Source organism: Podarcis vaucheri (genome assembly GCF_965113315.1).
Source record: "Podarcis vaucheri genome assembly, chromosome: 8".
Taxonomy (NCBI): Eukaryota; Metazoa; Chordata; class Lepidosauria; order Squamata; family Lacertidae; genus Podarcis; species Podarcis vaucheri.
In genome coordinates, this window is record NC_138766.1 from 57,947,411 (window position 1) to 57,965,617 (window position 18,207).

The 18,207-nt window shown below is 43.0% G+C and overlaps 1 long non-coding RNA gene across 1 annotated transcript in view; it reads left to right on the forward strand.

Moving 5' to 3' along the window:
* The window catches only part of LOC309538517, a 28,195-nt gene extending 10,768 nt beyond the window's left edge, over positions 1–17,427 (forward strand). The window contains exon 3 of the long non-coding RNA XR_014222262.1: positions 17,179–17,427. This is a non-coding gene — a long non-coding RNA (uncharacterized lncRNA). The remainder of the gene's footprint in view (positions 1–17,178) is intronic.
* Positions 17,428–18,207: the final 780 nt, after the last annotated feature.

An 18,207-nucleotide genomic window follows, 5' to 3' on the forward strand; every position in this document is an offset into this window, starting at 1 on the left:
TCCCGGCAGCTTCTCTCTCCCCCTCCACCCCCAATTTCTATAATACTGTAGGTGAGACGACCATAAAATGGGTAGGGCTAATGAATGGACAGGCCTGCCCTGTTTGAAGCCTGGTATTTCATTTGTGAGGAAGTTTGGTTGGATGCCTTTTTGATACTGCTAGAACTGTTTGCAACAGACAGAAATCAGTAGATAATTAAGCTCACAACAAAAAATGGTGATTGTAGCTGGTGATAAACACATAAATAGATTCTCAGATGCATCAACAGAAGTACAGTGTCCAGATCAAGAGAAGTAATAGAACTGCTCTATTCTGCCTTGGTCAGACCATACCTGGAGTACTGTGTCCACTTCTGGACGCCACAATTTAAGAAGGATATTGACAAGCTGGAACGTGTGCAGAAGGGGGTGACCAAGATGATAAAAGGTCTGGAAACCAAGCCTTATGAGGAACAGTTGAAGGAGCTGGGTATGTTTAGCCTGGAGAAGAAGAAACTGAGAGGAGATATGATAGCCATTTTCAAATAGCTAAAGGGCTGTCACATGGAAGAGGGAGCATCCTTATTTTCTCCTGCTCTGGAGGGTAGGTCCCAAACCAATGGCTTCAAGTTACAAGAAAGGAAATTCCGACTAAACACCAGGAAGAACTTTCTGATAGTAAGAGCTGTTCTACAATGGAATGGTCTCCCTCGAAAGATTGTGGCCTCTCGTCCCTTGGAGATTTTTAAGCAGAGGTTGGATGGCCATCTGTCATGGATGCTTTAGTTGAGATTCCTTCATTGCAGAGGGTTGGACTAAATTACCCTTGGGGTCCCTTCCAACTCTATAATTCTACAATTCTATGACTCATTGGTGGTGGGTGGTAATCTTTTTCCTGTTCAGGACTTTCATATGCTAGATGGAATGAAGATGGAGGTATGGTTTATATGGTTACATGCCACCCCAATCTCTGCAGAGCAGTTGCATGAGATTCCAAAGGTTACAGGCACTCACCCAGGGTTGTGTTTCTGCTGAGACAAGTGTCTTCTAAATATATGGCTTGCCGTACACATATTTACACCTGGGCCTATACCTGGGAGAGACTTCAGAGCACTGCATCTCAAGAAGGGATTGTTCCCCACAGCAGTGCAGCACTGGAGTCCAAGGCATCCTGCACAATTTCTTAGGACCTCTGTCCCAGCCTGCCAAGATCGTTCTGTCCCGCATGACCTCCACCTGGAGTACTAGCTCCACCATTTTCCTTCTGAAAGACCCTTGCCAGAAAAAAAACCAAGCCTCATGTAAAACAACACTTCCCCCCTGTAGTCATAGCCTGCCCACCCTCCCCAGTCACCTTGGTAACCTCCTCCCCTCATGGCAGAGCCTCCTGCCTGGTTTATGGTTTCCATTGATGGGTTCTCAGTGGCGTCTATCTTAGGCGAGACCCTAGCATTTTCCTTTCAATTCTCCAAATATTATCTAAATTCTACCATTTATTAATTTCTAGCATTCACTAACTCTAGCAGTTATTAGTGAGTGCCCAAGGTCTCCTCAAATGTCCATACAGCTGGCTTGGTGCTGCAAAAAAGCAAGCAGTGGCTCATGGTAGCTCTGAGTAGCAGACCCCAATTGCAGTTACATACTCTGCATACTGAAGATAATGGTCCAGAATTTGCCAGTATGAAGGGAAACAGGATTGTTTTAAAGGAATGCCATGTGGCTTCTGTTGTAAAAGAAGTAGAATCTTATCTATGACTTTGGTGGGAATAAGGAAGCAGGGAAGACTTCAGCACTGCAGAAGGTATACAGTCGTACCTTGGTTTTCAAATGGAATCCGTTCCGGAAGTCCATTCGACTTCTGAAAATATTTGAAAACCAAGGTGTGGCTTCCAATCGGCTGCAGGAGCTTCCTGCACTCAAGGAGAAGCCATGTTGGATGTTTGGCTTCCAAAAAACATTCGCAAACTGGAACACTAACCTCTGGGTTTGCGACATTCAGGAGCCAAAATGTTCGAGTCGTAAGGTATTCCAGAACCAAGGTAGGGCTGTATTTTCAAACAACAACAATGGATTGCTCTTGCACCAGGAGTGATTCTGACATTCCACGGATTACTTTTTTTAACACAGCAAAAAGGAAAGCACCCCACTCAGGATTGTTGTTCTGTAACTTCAGAGACTGCCATAGGTCGTCATCATCATGATGTGCCTCCCACACGGGTCCATACAGAGAGCCACAGGGTGACTCAGGAATGTATACGGATTTTTTAACAGTAGCTCTAGCCAAATTAACATAATCCCACAAGTGCTAAACCTATATCCCTACTGGCCAGTGAATGCCGTCCCTTGAAAACCAGGCTCCCAACTGGGATACCTTGTGATCTTGGTCTCACAGAAGGAAAGCCACCCTTTTGTCTGCACTAAGTGGGAAGAGATCACTATGTGGAACAGATGTTCTGGAGTATTCTTCAGCAGTGTGGAGAAAATAATCTGATCCACATACTGAATGGGTGCACATGAATGGCTTGCCAGGTGGAGACAGCTGCCACAGAGAGGAATGCACATTTTCTTGAGAGCATCCTGTAGAACTTAAGAGATTTTCCATGACTTAGCAGCCAGTTTTGTTTGGTAGATAGCCTTCCTGTGCCTCTGCCCCGTGGTTCTAATCTCTGAAGATCTGCAGCATGGTAGGACTCTGTGAGGACTCTACTGCCAAAGTTTCTTGTCCTTTTCCAAAGTCAGTAAAGGAAACCAGTCTTAAAACTGTAGTCCTTTATATGCTTACCTGGGAGAAATCTCCACTGAACTCAGTGGATATGACATGCAGTGTACATTTGCCAGTGCTGGTCCTTGCTGGCGGAAATCTACTCAGAAGTATCCACTTTGCCCATCTTGTTTGAAGAAACTCAGAGATTTTCCCCGACTTTGCTTCATGGTCAGTGAATGTAAAACAACAGATTTAATGGCAGCATTACAAATCAATAGCATAATGGTTCCATTGCTTATGGACATTTTTATTAATTAAACAATTAAGACCACATGGACATCGACTTGTGAAATGTTTTCCCAATTTTGCAGAAAAGGTAGCTTGCAAAGGCTGGTATATTTTTAGAGAAGGGAGAGAGCTCACAAGCATATCAGCTATGAAATATGGCAAATTAGCAGTCAGGTTCACTAGCACCATACTTCCAGACACTTAATTTGCTGTATATATTTAGTTTGTGATTGAACTAATTTATGATAAACTGTAAGAATTAGATAAACCTCCCAACTATTCAAATTCCCAACTATGACTGGGAGCCTAGAAAGGGTTGAAATACTAATCAGAAAGCATGGAGTCAACTTCATCCCACAAACCACAGTGAAGATGTCACAATAACAATAAAATGCTCCATTACCGAGGAAAGCAATTAAATCAAACTAATTGAATTACAATTAACAATTATTTAATTTTTGAAGTACTAGTGGAGCATTATATTATCAGCAAGCTGTCTGTATAGTATTTTGGCTGGATTATAAATGGTTATAATGACAGGGGGTTTCCTCTGGCAGCCAGATCCTAAACACATTTGCTCGGAAGTAAATCCTGCTGAATTCAATGGAATTTGTTTGCACATATGCATAGGATTCTAGGCTTAATCAGCGATAATGTTATAGCTGGGCCATAGCTGCTGTATAGGCTACCTTGATTTTGTTTGATGACCAATGTGCTGTAGTGGTTAGACTGTTCTCCTTAGACCAGGGAGACCAGGGTTGAAAGCTGCCCAGATGTCCTTTTCATGATGCTATTGGAGCAGTTGCTGTATATGTAACCCTGCTTCCAATACAATTTGCACCTGCAAAACATTGTTTCTTCATTTCCAGCTGGTGCATACCCCATGGCTTCCCACTGAATTCCTGCAAATTTAATACACAAATATATTTTTTGGGGGGGAATGCTGTCTCATTTTGGTTGTGCTGTAGTGCAAGAGTGCCCCTCTAGTCAGCAAGAATGCAGTAACATCGGGGAAGCATAATAGAAAAACTAAGAAAGCAGAATGATATATGGACGGTCTAGTATAAATCCATCAGCAGTGCACTATTATTGTGTCAATGACATGTTGTGGAATACACAGCTGCCCCTGCACAACTCCCATCAGCCATGAGGAGACCTTAATCGCTACACAGCCCGGATGCTCTTACTATAATTTACTTGGAGGGTTGTTGATAATATAAAAATTAGGAGGGGAGTATATTTTGCTCTGAGCTGCATGGCATAATAGCAAGATAAATAATTTGATGTGACCCTTTCAATACTTTTTAATGTGGTTGTACAATCTTCACACCCTATATTTCTGTCACAGCACAAGGGTTCACAGTCTGGATGGTTATATTGGTGCTGGGTGCAAGGAATTTCCCTTCAGATCCAGCTGGCTAATAGCTCTGGGAGTTTTCTTCCTTCCAACCTTCCAGCAATGCAATGGCACTTTGCAGTGAAAGGGAGAACTAAAGCCCTCGCCTGCATCCCAGCATTAGATTATTCTGATCCACCCTTGCCTGCATCCCAAGGCGCAGCAGCCAGCTGCTGAGAGCTTGCTACTTTCTGCTCTATGGTCCCCAAAGAATTGCTGTCTCCAGGAAATAATGCCAGCTCTCCCTCCCCTAAGAAGTGGAAGATGCAGCATAACAGATTGCACGAGGCAAGAAGCACCAGTTACAGCAAATGTTTCTGCAAAATTCGAGATGCTCACTTACAAATAGAGGAGCCTTTTCCAGCTACTCTATTGATTTCATAGTAGTTGTGAAGTTCCCAGAGGTAGAGAGAAACAGGGTGTGGGCTGGTATGTTTGTTTTGTACACTTAGCAAGCAAGGACTGCTAGCAAGACCATAAGATGCTGCTTTATAGCAAGTCAGATCATTGGACCATTTAGTTCTTTATTGTCTCGTACATTGACTGGCAATGGCTCTGCAGGGTGTTCGGGGCAGGATTCTGTCTCCATCCTTCTGAGATATGCCAGGGACTCAACCTGGGACCTTATACATGCAAAGGTCAAGCCAGTGGTGGACCTACATTTTGGGATCACTGAAGCTTGAACCATCATGGGGGCCCCTTTGCAACCAGCAACAAGGTCTGGCTAACCACTGTTATCTTCTTCAATGGGGTTGTTCCATGACAGATCACTTAAAAAAAAAAAAATGGCTCAGGTTTGGGTTAAAATTGCTGTACTGTATTATCTCATATGTCAATGTCACTGATGTGAATAAAAATGCTCCGTGCCTTATAGTTTTCAAGTCGTGAGACTCAAAATGGGTCTACTAGACCCTTAAAAAAACAACAAAACCAATATGGACTAAAGTCACTTCTGGAGCCGCTCCAAAATTAGGGGCCCTGAAGCTCAAGCTTTGTTAGTTTCATAGTAGATCTACCCCTGGGCCAAGCTCTACATCCCTTTGCTAGAGAAGCACAATCCTATTGAGTTCAGTGGACTTGACTCCCACTAGGTTGCTCTCTATGGGTCTTCATGCATTTTAGGGCTCTCACTCAATTAAAGAAAACCTAATTGATTCATTAATTGGCTTATTAATTCTTATTAATTAAATGTGCATAAAAACACATGGCAGAAAAAGCGGGGGGACGGGGGACGACTGTTTTCCTTAGAGACAATGTACACATGTGGATGCAACAGCCACCATCTGAGAAGAGGGATTCTGCAAGAAAGAATGCTTCTTTTATAATGACAATTGGCAACTGCACTTTGTTTATTCAAAGGACCTAACCTTTGTTTTAATTGCCTGATTCATAAGGGACATCTTCTCAGCAAACCAAAATGTCTTATCAATCTAATTGATGAAATATTACAGTCCTAATACACTTCCTGAGATGAAGGGATTCCTCCCCAGCCGTGAGTATAGGGTTGGCCTTATCATTAGCCAGACTGAGGTTGTCAGTGTGGCAGAAACAAATGTGAAGTGGTAGATCCGTGACTGGATTTATCTTATTCGGTTACAGTATTTATACCCTTCCCTTCATTGTCAAACAATCTCAGGATGAGTTCTAACAGTAAAAATATAGCATAAAATCGCTCAGTAAATGAATGAGAGCCATTAAAAGAAAACACCATGAGTTCCATAATATTGTCAGCAATAGTAGCTGTGATTTTAGAAATATTGCAATGTATTTTATAATGGGCCTCGTGTGTGTGTTTAAAAAATAAAGTAGCTGTGAGGCAAGGGTGTCTATCAAAATTTGATAAGGGTACTGGCATTATTAGTCGATTGATTAATTACATTTCTATACTACCCCTCATCTGAGAATCACAGGATGGTTTACAATAAAAAAACACAAAAATATGTACCAAGGGTGGTATTTGACTAAGTCATATTCAGAGTAGATCCAGTGAAATTAACAGTGAGCCTGACCTGAGAGCTCCTCCACACTTCCGCTTGTCCCGGACCTAGAAAGCACAGGACTGAGAGGTTTTCTGCTTATCCCGAGCAGTTTTTTATTTGTCCTCTTGCCTCTTTCCCTGGGAAAATCCACTGTTTACCACTGAATCAGAACAAATGTCAATCTGCAGAAAAACTGATTGACGTTTGCTCTGATTCATTGACAAACAGCTGGTTTCCCTAGGAGAAAGTGGTGGGACAAGCAGATGTTTGGAGGAGCCCCAATTCGCACTTCCCAAAATGGTACTGTACACAAACCGAAACACAGCCACACCTTCAAAATTCACACACATCTGAATTTTGCAATGCATCTGTAGCTAAGTAATGTGTACAAAAGCCTATATGCTAGGGTAAAGTATGCATTAACTGCACTTAATGCTGGAAAACTGAAATTGACAAATTGACCCGTCCCTATTCATGAGCTAGGTCCAACTGATTTCAATGTGTCTACTCTGAGTAAAACATCAATGGATTTCCCCCGAAGCTTCTCTTTGTGAGCAGAGACAAGAGAAACTACACTTTGAACCGGGAGCAACACAAACAGAAGAGAGACAGAGAAAGCTGACTTTTGGGAGCTCTGTAAGTCAACAGCATCTAGGGCACCTCTGTCTGAAGATCTGATGCAGCTCAGTGGATTTGGCTGTCTGCTGAAGGGTTAATGCTGTGCACCGACCTATGCTCAAACTGTATGTTTGCAAGTAAGCAGGCAAATGACATGTCAGAAGGGCAGCTTCATGTATGACATCTGCAGTATATGGAAATAACATGGACGGGGAAATCACGTATGAAGTGCCTGTCACTTCAGTATGCCACAGACCTGTTAAGCTCTTCCTTATCTGATTTCTCTGCTTCATGTTTTGTAAATTTTGGGGTGCAGAAGAAACACGTTTGTGCCAACCAAGCAATGAATCCTATAACAAGTGAAAGGAAAAGGGGAAACTATTTTTCTAAAGCTTTACATGTAAACAAAGCAACACATTGGATGCCCCACACGTTTCTTGCTTACCACACCAGGAAAGGGGAGCATTTTGCAGTGCCGGTTTTGTGACAGAAGAATGTCTCCAGCAGAGACACACTGTAGCTTTATGGAAATTAATATTATTCAGGTTCCTTTGTGTGGATGACTTTACAAACCATAATGCTGCACATTGAATATATCCATGGCTGTTTGCTGAAGTGAATCGTACACACAGTTGGAGACTCCAACTCTGCCTGTGCCCAAGAACGCAAGTTGCATAAAAAGAGGCCAAATCATATGTGACAAGAAGAATCAGCCCTTCTTCATTTATCAGAGGTGTCCCCCCCCCTTTCCTGGACAACCAATCTTCTAAAATTCCCTTGGCCATAAAAGGGCAGAGCCCACACAGTTGACAGGGTCATCTGCTCTGCAAGAAATGACAAGGAGAATTTTAAAGAAATTATGGCAGCTATAAGAGAACATATAGCACATATGCTAAACTCCATTCTTTCCTTTTTTAAAAAAAATATTTTTATTAAATATTTTCTTGGTTTACAAAAGTGCATGCCTTGACTCTTTTTTCCAGGTTGTACAGTCTTTCTTACAAATCAGTTACATTTGTTGTGAGACATTAGTGTTGAACTAAGAATCTGTCAAGAATGTATAACTTGCTGTTGAAATGGAATACTCAGGATGAAACGGTGAAATCTGCTATGATTAAATGGGCACAAGATGTTGGACATAATATTATGTTTGCTGACTGGGAACAGTTATGGACCACAGGTATGAAGTTTACAGCATGTAATGCCTTAAGAGAGAATATTATGAAAATGATATACAGGTGGTACATGACCCCAGTCAAGCTTGCAAAAATCTATCATTTGCCCGATAACAAATGTTGGAAATGTAAAGAAACAGAAGGTACATTCTTTCACCTTTGGTGGACGTGCCCAAAGATTAAGGCTTTCTGGGAAATGATATATAATGAACTGAAAAAGGTATTTAAATATACCTTCCTGAAGAAACCAGAGGCCTTTCTCCTGGGCATTGTCGGCCAATTGGTGCCAAAGAAGGACAGAACTTTTTTTATGTATGCTACAACAGCAGCAAGAATACTCATTGCAAAGTATTGGAAGACACAAGATTTACCCACTCTGGAAGAATGGCAGATGAAGGTGATCGACTACATGGAATTGGCAGAAATGACTGGCAGAATCCGAGACCAGGGAGTAGAGTTGGTGAAAGAAGACTAGAAGAAATTTAAAGACTATTTACAGAAATATTGTAAAATTAATGAATGTTAGAAGGATGTTGGATAGAAACTAAGGGGTTTCCAGCTGTAATGCTTTAGGAGATACAAAAAAAAAAGGTTTATAAATGGGTAAAAGTTTAATGGTAAGGATTTGCTGAACTAACAAATTGAAGTGGAATACAAAGAAGGGAGGTATGAGGAGGTCTGGGGAAATAAGCGTAAGGAAGATATGTGGTGGAAAATTATTTGTTTTTTAACTGTTTTTATGTTGTATTTTGTATTTTGTTTCTTTTTATTTTTTATTTTTTCATTGTTATATTTTAAAAAACTTTAATAAATATCTTTTGAGAGAAAAAAAAGAGACATTAGTGTTGAGTCCAGTATAAGGTTGGGGGAAAAGAGGGGGGAGAGGATGGTTGGGGTGGTTTGGCTCATAGTCTTTTTATAGTGTATGTGTGGGGTTTTGTGTCAGCATCAACTGGGTAGGTTCTCTTTCTCTTTATTTATTACATTTCCTTGGTAGTGAGAGGTATTGGGGGGCAGGGTGTGATTGGTTGTCTGTGGTTGGCTGCAGTGGGGTTTGTTTGCATTTGTGAAGGGGGAGGACTTGTTGGGTCAGGTAAGCCAGATGGATTCGTATGCTGTTGGTGGATTCTTGTTGTTGTCTTGTTGGGCTGTGTATGTGATAAAGGGGAGCCACACTGGGGTGAAGGATTCTTCTATTTGTCCCCATGTCAGTTTCAGTTTATTAGTTAGCTTTTCTATTAATAATAATAATAATAATAATAATAATAATAATAATAATTTATTATTTATACCCCGCCCATCTGGCTGGGCCTCCCCAGCCACTCTGGGCGGCTTCCATAGAAACCAAAAATACAATAAAATATCACACGTTAAAAACTTCCCTGAACAGGGCTGCCTTAAGATGTCTTCTGAATGTCAGGTAGTTGTTTATCGCTTTGACATCTGCTGGAAGGGCGTTCCACAGGGCGGGCGCCACTACCGAGAAGGCCCTCTGCCTGGTTCCCTGTAGCTTTGCTTCTCGCAATGAGGGAACCGCCAGAAGGCCCAGGGCGCTGGACCTCAGCGTCCGGGCAGAATGATGGGGGTGGAGACGCTCCTTCAGGTATACTGGATCGAGGCCGTTTAGGGCTTTAAAAGTCAGCACCAACACTTTGAATTGTGCTCGGAAACGTACTGGGCTCTTTCCCATACAATTGGATGCCATTGGTCCATGCTTACCCCTGACAGGTCTCTCCAGTGTCTGGCTATGAGGCTTCTGGCTGCTGAGAGTAGGTGGGTTATAAGCTCTGTATAATGTGAGTGGTCATTATGATGTTGGAACATGTTCAGTAGGGCCAGTTCTGGGGTGAGTTCTAATACCTATTTAGTTATTTTGCATATCTCTTGTGTTGTGGGGATTTTCTTTAGTTTGTTTTGGAGAAACGGGTATGCTGTTGTGGGGATGTTTTCAATGGTGTCTCTCTCCAAGTGGACCCATTGCTTCATCTTGTTTGTAGGTTTTACCTAGTCTGTAGGTTTTACCTTTTATTTCCACACCCTTGATATCAGGTGGAAGCTCGGAGTCAGATTGCTAGGGTTCAAGGGCCAAGATGAATAGAACGGGAGACAGTGGGCAACCTTGTTTTGTGCCTCTTTGGATTCCATATTTTTAATTCTGCATTTTGCTGAGGCTTGGGTGTAAATTTGTTTGAGGGTTTGTAGGAAGTTGGGGCCAAATTTAATGTTAGTTCATACTGCCAATAGATATTTCCATTCTAAGCAATCAAAGTCTTTAAGGACGTCTAGGGACATGATCGCTTGTGGGAGTTTGGTCGTTGTGCTGTGTTCTATCAGATTCAGTAGATTCCTACTGGGGTCTGTTACGTTGTGACCAGGGACAAAGCCTACCTGGTCTAGGGCAATTAGTTTGTGTAGGAAGATTTTTAGGTGGTTAGCCAGGATTGATGTGAATATCTTGTAATCTTGGTTTACCAATGAGATTGAGTGGTATGATTCTATTTTGAGGCTATCTTTGAGTGGTTTTGGGATAGAGACTATTTTGGAAGAGATCCAGGTTTGGGGGATGGGGCCCCTTTTATGAAGTTGTTAAATAGATGGGTCATGTCCTTACATCAGAGGTTCTTCAAATTTTTTTGCAGAAATCTGCTGTATAGCCATCTGGGGCTGGGGCTTTGTGTGGTTTCAGGTTTTTGAGTACCGTCTCTGTTTCCTCTGGTGTGATAGGGCTGTCCAGGAAAATAACTGGTGTCAAAGATTTACCTAACATATCTTGCACTCTGATTGAAATGTGCTGTCCCCCTCCCCATGTGCTGTCTGCAGAAAGAAGCATCTTGTGGTGGTACATCACAGTAGGTCCCAAGATGCTGGTAATTATTGGGGAAGGGCCTTGGCTCATTGGCTGACTACAGAGGTGCTGTCTTGCGCCCAATATTGGGGAGGGGGTCTGACGCACAGCACACATGTCATGTGCCCTGTACATGTCACATTCATATGAAGTCATGCGGTGGTGCGTGTTGCAATGTGACATTGCATCGTTGGGAGGAGGCCAAGCACAGAGCCTGGCGAAGCTTGGCTTCCTCTCTCGTGCTCAGGAGGAACCAGCCACTGAATCACGTCACACTCAGCTCGGCCATTGGTCTCCTCCGCCCTCTGAAAATTGAGGGGCCCCACATCCATGTCATCAGATTTTGAATTAGGCACACTAGGCCTCTTGGCTCATGAGGACATTTTTCTCAAGTCACACCCACCTGCCCTACAGCTGGTAATGAAAGGCTGGTTGTCAGATCTTCAGACACTGTAAGCAGTACTGAACTAGATGAACCAATGGTTTGACTCACTATAATCTGACACATGGGTGCCCCAATTACTTAGGGAATTTTCACACCAGCACCGCATATTACCATTGGCCTCTGGCACTGGAATGACTATCCTGACCCCACACAGAGTGCCACTATTAGTGCTGTAACATTACTGTCACTTATTAAAATGCACTGGACTTGATTCACCTATATTATTGCTCTGTTTTGATGCTTTGCTCTTTCAACGTTGATTTTAATAGCTTTATATCAACATAGAAGCATGGTAATGATCATTACCTCTTTTAAGTGTTTCTTTCTGGGGTGGTTTAAAAGCATTTTTCAATATATATTTTTAAAAAAATAATAGGGAGAAATACTGAAGATTTCAGAAATCCCAAAGTTAAACTGTAGGCCATTTCCAACATCCCCTATTAACGTTAAAATATGTGCCTCTGGATGCTCATTCATCATGGATGTTTCAAAATCCTGATTTTGAGGGTGTCACTTTAAATAAATATGAGGGCCCATCATCAATGAGATCCCCCATCATGTGATTATTTGCCTGTCAGAATGGAATCCTTGTGTTCTGGACCATGCAAGCCAATTGACACATTTGCAGATTATAAGCCTGGGGCAGTGTAAGGCAGACCCAGGCCGTTAGGATGAGGACAGCACAGGTGGAATATACGTTCCCATGGAACTTATTCATGTTTTTCTTTCTTTGTCCTACTGCTGCTTTCCTCATGGATGAAGCTGCAAAGAGTGCTGTTAGACTCGGGTCTTTGGGTTGGAGTTCACACATGAGCTAAGATATTGTCTTCTCCCACCACTGCCAAAGGAATTAAGAGCATTGGATCTATGATAGAGCGAGAGGCCCTGCTCATGTGGAAACAAATGACTTCCGGGGGGGAGGTATTTTCTGCATTCAGTTTCTATTTAAGAAACACGAATGAAAATTAATCCTGTTGAAATGATTCTGAATTTTTAAAGAAGTATTTCAGATTTGTCTTTTGGGTTTACAGTAGCACCTCGGCTTACGTAGCCCTCTGGTTATGTAAACTTCACGTTACGAAAGCGGCAAACCCAGAAGTATCAGACTGGGTTTCACTGTGCATGCATGTGCAGAAATGGTCTACTGCTGTGCGCATGCACAGAAGAGTAATCCTCGGGTTGCAGAAACCTCGGGATCCGGTTGGACCTCCGGAATGGATCCCATTCGCAACCAGAGGTACCACTGTATTTTCCTTCAGATTTATTTTCCTTGAAGCTTAATGGTTTGCACTGCATTCTGTATTCACTGTTACCACGGATGTACATGGAAAAAGCCCTCCCCAGCAAGAGCCCCTTTGCTGCAGGGGCCCTTGCTGAGATGTGGGCTCTTTTACACCACCAACAGGGTTCAGCCTATCCTTTGGGGGGGGGAGTGAGAGGGGCTTTCCCCCAGCTTTTTCCTAACTGACTTAAAACACACACACACACACTGGACTAAATCTGAATTAATGAAACACGAACGAAAGTCTTCTGAAAGAAGTAAGTTATGGAAATATTTTTCCATCTGAAAAGTGAAAGAAAAACACACACTCTCCCCCCTGCCACCATGCCCGTCCCCGACTTCTTCATGTGCAAAGGGGAACCAAGCAGGGCGCCTTCTCAGTGGTGGCACCCGCCCTGTGGAACACCCTCCCATCAGATGTCAAAGAAATAAACAACTATATGACTTTCAAAAGACATCTGAAGGCAACCCTCTTTAGGGAAGTTTTTAATGTTTGATGTTTTATTGCTTTTTTATTTTTATCATGAATATTCTGTTGGGAGCCGTCCAGAGTGGCTGGGGAAACCCAGCCAGATGGGCAGGGTGTAAATAATAAATTATTATTATTGTTGTTGTTGTTGTTGTTATAAAGTCCCATAGTCTCCGGATTCCCTTCTGTCTGTGCCTTGAATTAATATGTGCTAGAGGAATCTCCTGAATTCTGAGATGCAGAGGTAGAAGTGTTCTGTTTTCAGATTCTATTTTACAAGTAACCAGGATATTTTTTTAACTGCCTATGTGTCAAGTGTCAGCTTTCTGTATGTTGTGGAAGTACATTAACAATTTTATAATCATCATTGTCATTACAATGACATTACTACTACAGTGGTACCTCAGGTTACATACGCTTCAGGTTACAGACGCTTCAGGGTACAGACTCCGCTAACCCAGAAATAGTACCTCAGGTTAAGAACTTTGCTTCAGGATGAGAACAGAAATCGTGCTCTGGTGACACGGCGGCAGCGGGAGGCCCCATTAGCTAAAGTGGTGCTTCAGGTTAAGAACAGTTTCAAGTTAAGAACGGACCTCCGGAATGAATTAAGTACTTAACCCGAGGTACCACTCTACTTTATGACTGTGTGTGAGAGAGAGACAGAGACAGAGACAGACAGAGACAGAGACAGAGACAGAGACAGAGACAGAGACAGAGAAAGTGCATGCACGCCTAGACAATCTTGGCAGAAGGAACAAATTAAGTTCTTAACCCGAGGTACCACTGTACTACCCTCCCGTTATCCACCTGAGGTGAAGCATGAAGGTGACTAATTTATTTTTCATGTTGATTTCAGTGGGACTCCTAAGCATGACTAACTTGCTTTGGATCAAGCCCAACTCATGGCTTTAAACAGCACTTGTGGCTTTATATACCATGAATCATGCTCTCCTTCTGGGTCACATGCTATCCCCTTAGGTCTGGGGGGATTTGATTTTATGGTGGCTCTGCTCCTTTCTGGAAGGATGAACCTAATCCGTGGTGCTGGAGGACTTGTTTATCGGCTGTGTATACACTGTAATTTTAAAGCATATTGCTTCCTCCAAAGAACCCTGGTTTTTGGAGCTTATGCCACCACAGAGCTACAGCACCCAGCACCCTGAACTATCAACAGTTCCCAGGGTTCTTTGGGGAACCCATGTCCTTTAAATGTGTGCTGTGCATGCACCCTGTCCCTTACCTGGAAGTAAGCCCAACTGAACTCCATGGGGCTTACTTCTGAGCAAGGCATGTATAGGCTGCACGATTAATCTGTATCAGGTTAGCAGCATCTGAAGAAGCATGTTAGGGTTAAGTGTAGCCACGATTAGCTGATAGACTGTTTTCTATGAAGTAAATTAGCTACACGCTGTGCATTAGTATCAGGAAAAGAGCTTTCATCGCTGAAAGAAATATTTTTAGAGGTTCAATGCAGCGACCAGAACAAATACCCAGGACTGGAATAAAGTGTTTGTAATTCCTGATCTCCCATGCTTGACTGAGTGCCACGGGAACAAAGTATTTCCCCCCCATCTATAGCTTTGCTAGAGAACTTGAGTGTGGAGATAGCACTTCAGTTTTAAAACAACCATCCTGCATAGAATCACTTTGACTGCTATCTCTCATCTCCTCCATATTCTTTTATTGTATGTAATGTCAACAGATGTACAGGTACTTGAATGAAACCTTTGCCATACAGGATCTTTCCCATTGTTGGAAAAGAAGAATTCATACACATGCATAATGTTTCTGTGCGTTAAAATGTACTTGCACACTGCTGCAATGGTCTTATGTTTAAGAACTGGATACACTGCAGGTTGCAAATACACCTTTTTGTGTGAGGCAGCTGACAGGTTTTTGCTATTTCATTGATTTTGGCATCACTGGACAACTGCCAAGAGAAAAAGTTACGGCCACAGTCCTCTAGTGGTAGCGGAGCATTGTCAGATGTAGCAGGTAACTGCTGCTGCATTTGTCTTTAACAGCTGTGCAAAAAGGGCACTGTCTGGACTTGGTGGAAAAAACTACCAGGGGACCCTCTGGGATTTTACCATCATGACTGAGTGTAATAAAAGCCCCAAACTATTTGGTATATGATAATGGTCAAAGATACGCAGATAGCAAGGAGGGCACGTTGTATTCAAAATCTATATTTTTCAGAATCATCGTGAGACAAAAGGCACTCTCAGCATCCCCTAAAGGGCAGCAAAAGCAGCTGATATATGAGAGCAGTTGGTGTAACAGGCTGCAAATACTTGAACTTACCGTTGCTTTAAAGTAAAATAACCACAGCTAGCTTGCCTATTTTGTTCTACATCAAGCACTGTTTGCCACCTGATAAGAAGCTTCCTCAGCATCATTTATTAAATGAAGAGCTTATTTGTGTCCCAGCCAGTCAATGACTTCCGGTCTGTGGAACAACAGGATGGTGATGCCACAGAGACAGATTTGGCTACGTGATGATGTCATAAACTCAATTCAGTGGGAGGGTACAGCTGTGGAACAACAAGAAAAGCTCTTGGACCTGGGAGAATTGATCTGTACGCACCACGATCAAAAATATGGGTTAGGCAAAAGTGTGGATGAGCCTAAAGAAACAAAAATAGAGACAAAAGCAGCTGCGTTGTGAGGACCATCAATCAAAAGCTCGGTGGAAAACTAAAGGAAGGGAGATCTGCTGTCTCTGTCTCCTCTCTCCCATCCATTTCTCCTCCTACTTTCATTAAGCCACCCTCCCTCTGAATACCATCATCTGAGGCTATTGGAAAACCACTCGGCCCTTCCTCTTCTCCTGCTCCTGGTAACCTTTTGATGCCTCTATCAGTTTGTGCTGTGTGGGAGGAGAAGGCGGATGTCAGTCAAAGTATCCCATGAGCCAGCATAAAAGGGAGCAGCCTCTGAAAGACTGACACAAAAATATGTGAATTGCTTCTTCCCACAAGCAGTTCTAAGCATGCAGAGGTCCCCCCCCAGCTGCTTCCTTAAAGGTTATTATTGGGAATGGAGTCCCTCCTCCTTGTTCTTCCTCATTCCCCCCACTTCCATTCCAGACTTAAGGGGGCCTAAAACAAGCAGCTCCCTCACTGCCTTCATTCTTTCTCCATCAGCAGCAGAGGCGCTTGGAAAAGCCCAGCTCATTATTGAAGGTTACGATGCATCATAGATAGAGCTACGGTTGTTTCAGGTGTGTGTGTCAAAAGATCAGGTGTGACTGGTGGGAAGAGGACTGGCTCCAGCTGCAGTTCAGAGAGACCAGATGGCTTGCAAGGAGTGGAGTAAGAGACCGAGGGAATTCTAATGATTAGAAGCTCTGAAAGAGTCTTGGGATACAGGCGAGCTAGGCATCCTGGGAAGTTTAGTAATTAGCATCTATGAGGCAATTGTAGGACATTCTTGCATGCAATGCTCAATTCTGCAGAATGCTACCCGAACAGGTGAACAGATCGGAGCAGCGCGAGCTCGAAACCGAATTAAAACAACCGTTTCTGTTCCCAAAGTGCGCTTGTTAAATCTGTGCTGATTAAAGTCAAATCAAAGGAGGATGCAGGCCACGGTGTTTCATTTGCTCCATCTGTTCGGAGCAGACCTGTATTCCAAACAATAAAATAGTGCTTGCTGACTAGAGGATGGCATTCAAAGAATGAAAATAAGATGGATCGCTCACTTGTAAAATGGCACCCTGCTGGATTGGTGCATGCGCCAAAAATGTCAGACTCAACTTTGACTTGATTGACCAGAACGTTAGGTGCCAGTTTTGCAGACTTGTTCTGAATTTTTGCATATTTACAAGATAGTACGAAACATAAGATCAGACTGGATTATTGCTGTGTGCAGTATCACTGAAAAACCCAGCCAAACCAAGCTATCTGCTATTGGAAAAGTATTTGAGCAAAGGACGTTGTGAACCACCTGTTCTTTCTGTGAATTAGGATTGCCAACTTTTTCTTTTATTGCAGGGCTTTGAAGAACGAAGCAGAACTTCAGCACATGAAGCCTTTCCTCATACCTATATGAATTTCAGCTGCTGAATTTCTACCCTTTTTGAAGTTGGTACAGGCCCAGAAACCTTGTGAGAAAAAAGTCGGTAGTGCTGTTATCCTTTCACAAGTACAGAAGATCTCATGTTTCTGGCTACATGTTATATATATCCACTAATGTCAGGGACATTCTGTTTTTCAGAATCATTTGGCTTTCTATAAATCTCACTTGCTCCTACCTCCATTAAACCTGTGTTCTAAACATGGGAAAGGAAGAGTAACAACCATGTTCTGTGCCCATTCCCGTTTAGGGTTGCCAATATCTTGAAGAAAAGAGTTAATAAATTGCTCAGTATATGGTGACTTCTATCCACATCACCCTGTTATAATGGAGTTGTGTGTGACTGCTCGACCCTGTGTGGATTGACTGAATGGCACTGCAGTTTAATATAACTGGACCTCTGGAATAGATTGCTGAAAACCAGTTCACACTCAGAGCTTAACACATGCTGGTGCTACAGCAGTCACATGACACTCTGGTCTGCAACTCATTGCACACTGGCTTTCTGCTAGCAGCAGGTCATGTGTAGGGTTCCCATATGTCCGGAAATCCCAGGACATGTTCTCTTTTTTGGGGCCCAACTTGCCCATCTGGGGGGATTTTTACATTTCAAAGGAAATGTCCAGGTGTCAGGGGTTCAGGAGCAGAGGCGAGGGCAAGGGAGGAAACAGAGAGCGAGGGGGAGGAGGCAGAAGAAAGGATGAGTGATGACGACGACCCGAGATCTCTGAGTCTTTCCAGTGAATCAGAAGATTCACAAAAAGGAGCACCAGTGGCCAGGGCAAGGGGGGAGACTAGGGGGACACCCCAGGAAGATAGAGCCAGAGGGGACTCAGAGGAGAGCAGTTGGAAATCGGGACCAGCGTCACCGCCAGAGAGTAGGAAAGAGGAAGAGCGCCAGGGATCAAGCGCTGGCAGCTCGCAACAGGAGGGAGGGCACGAGTCAG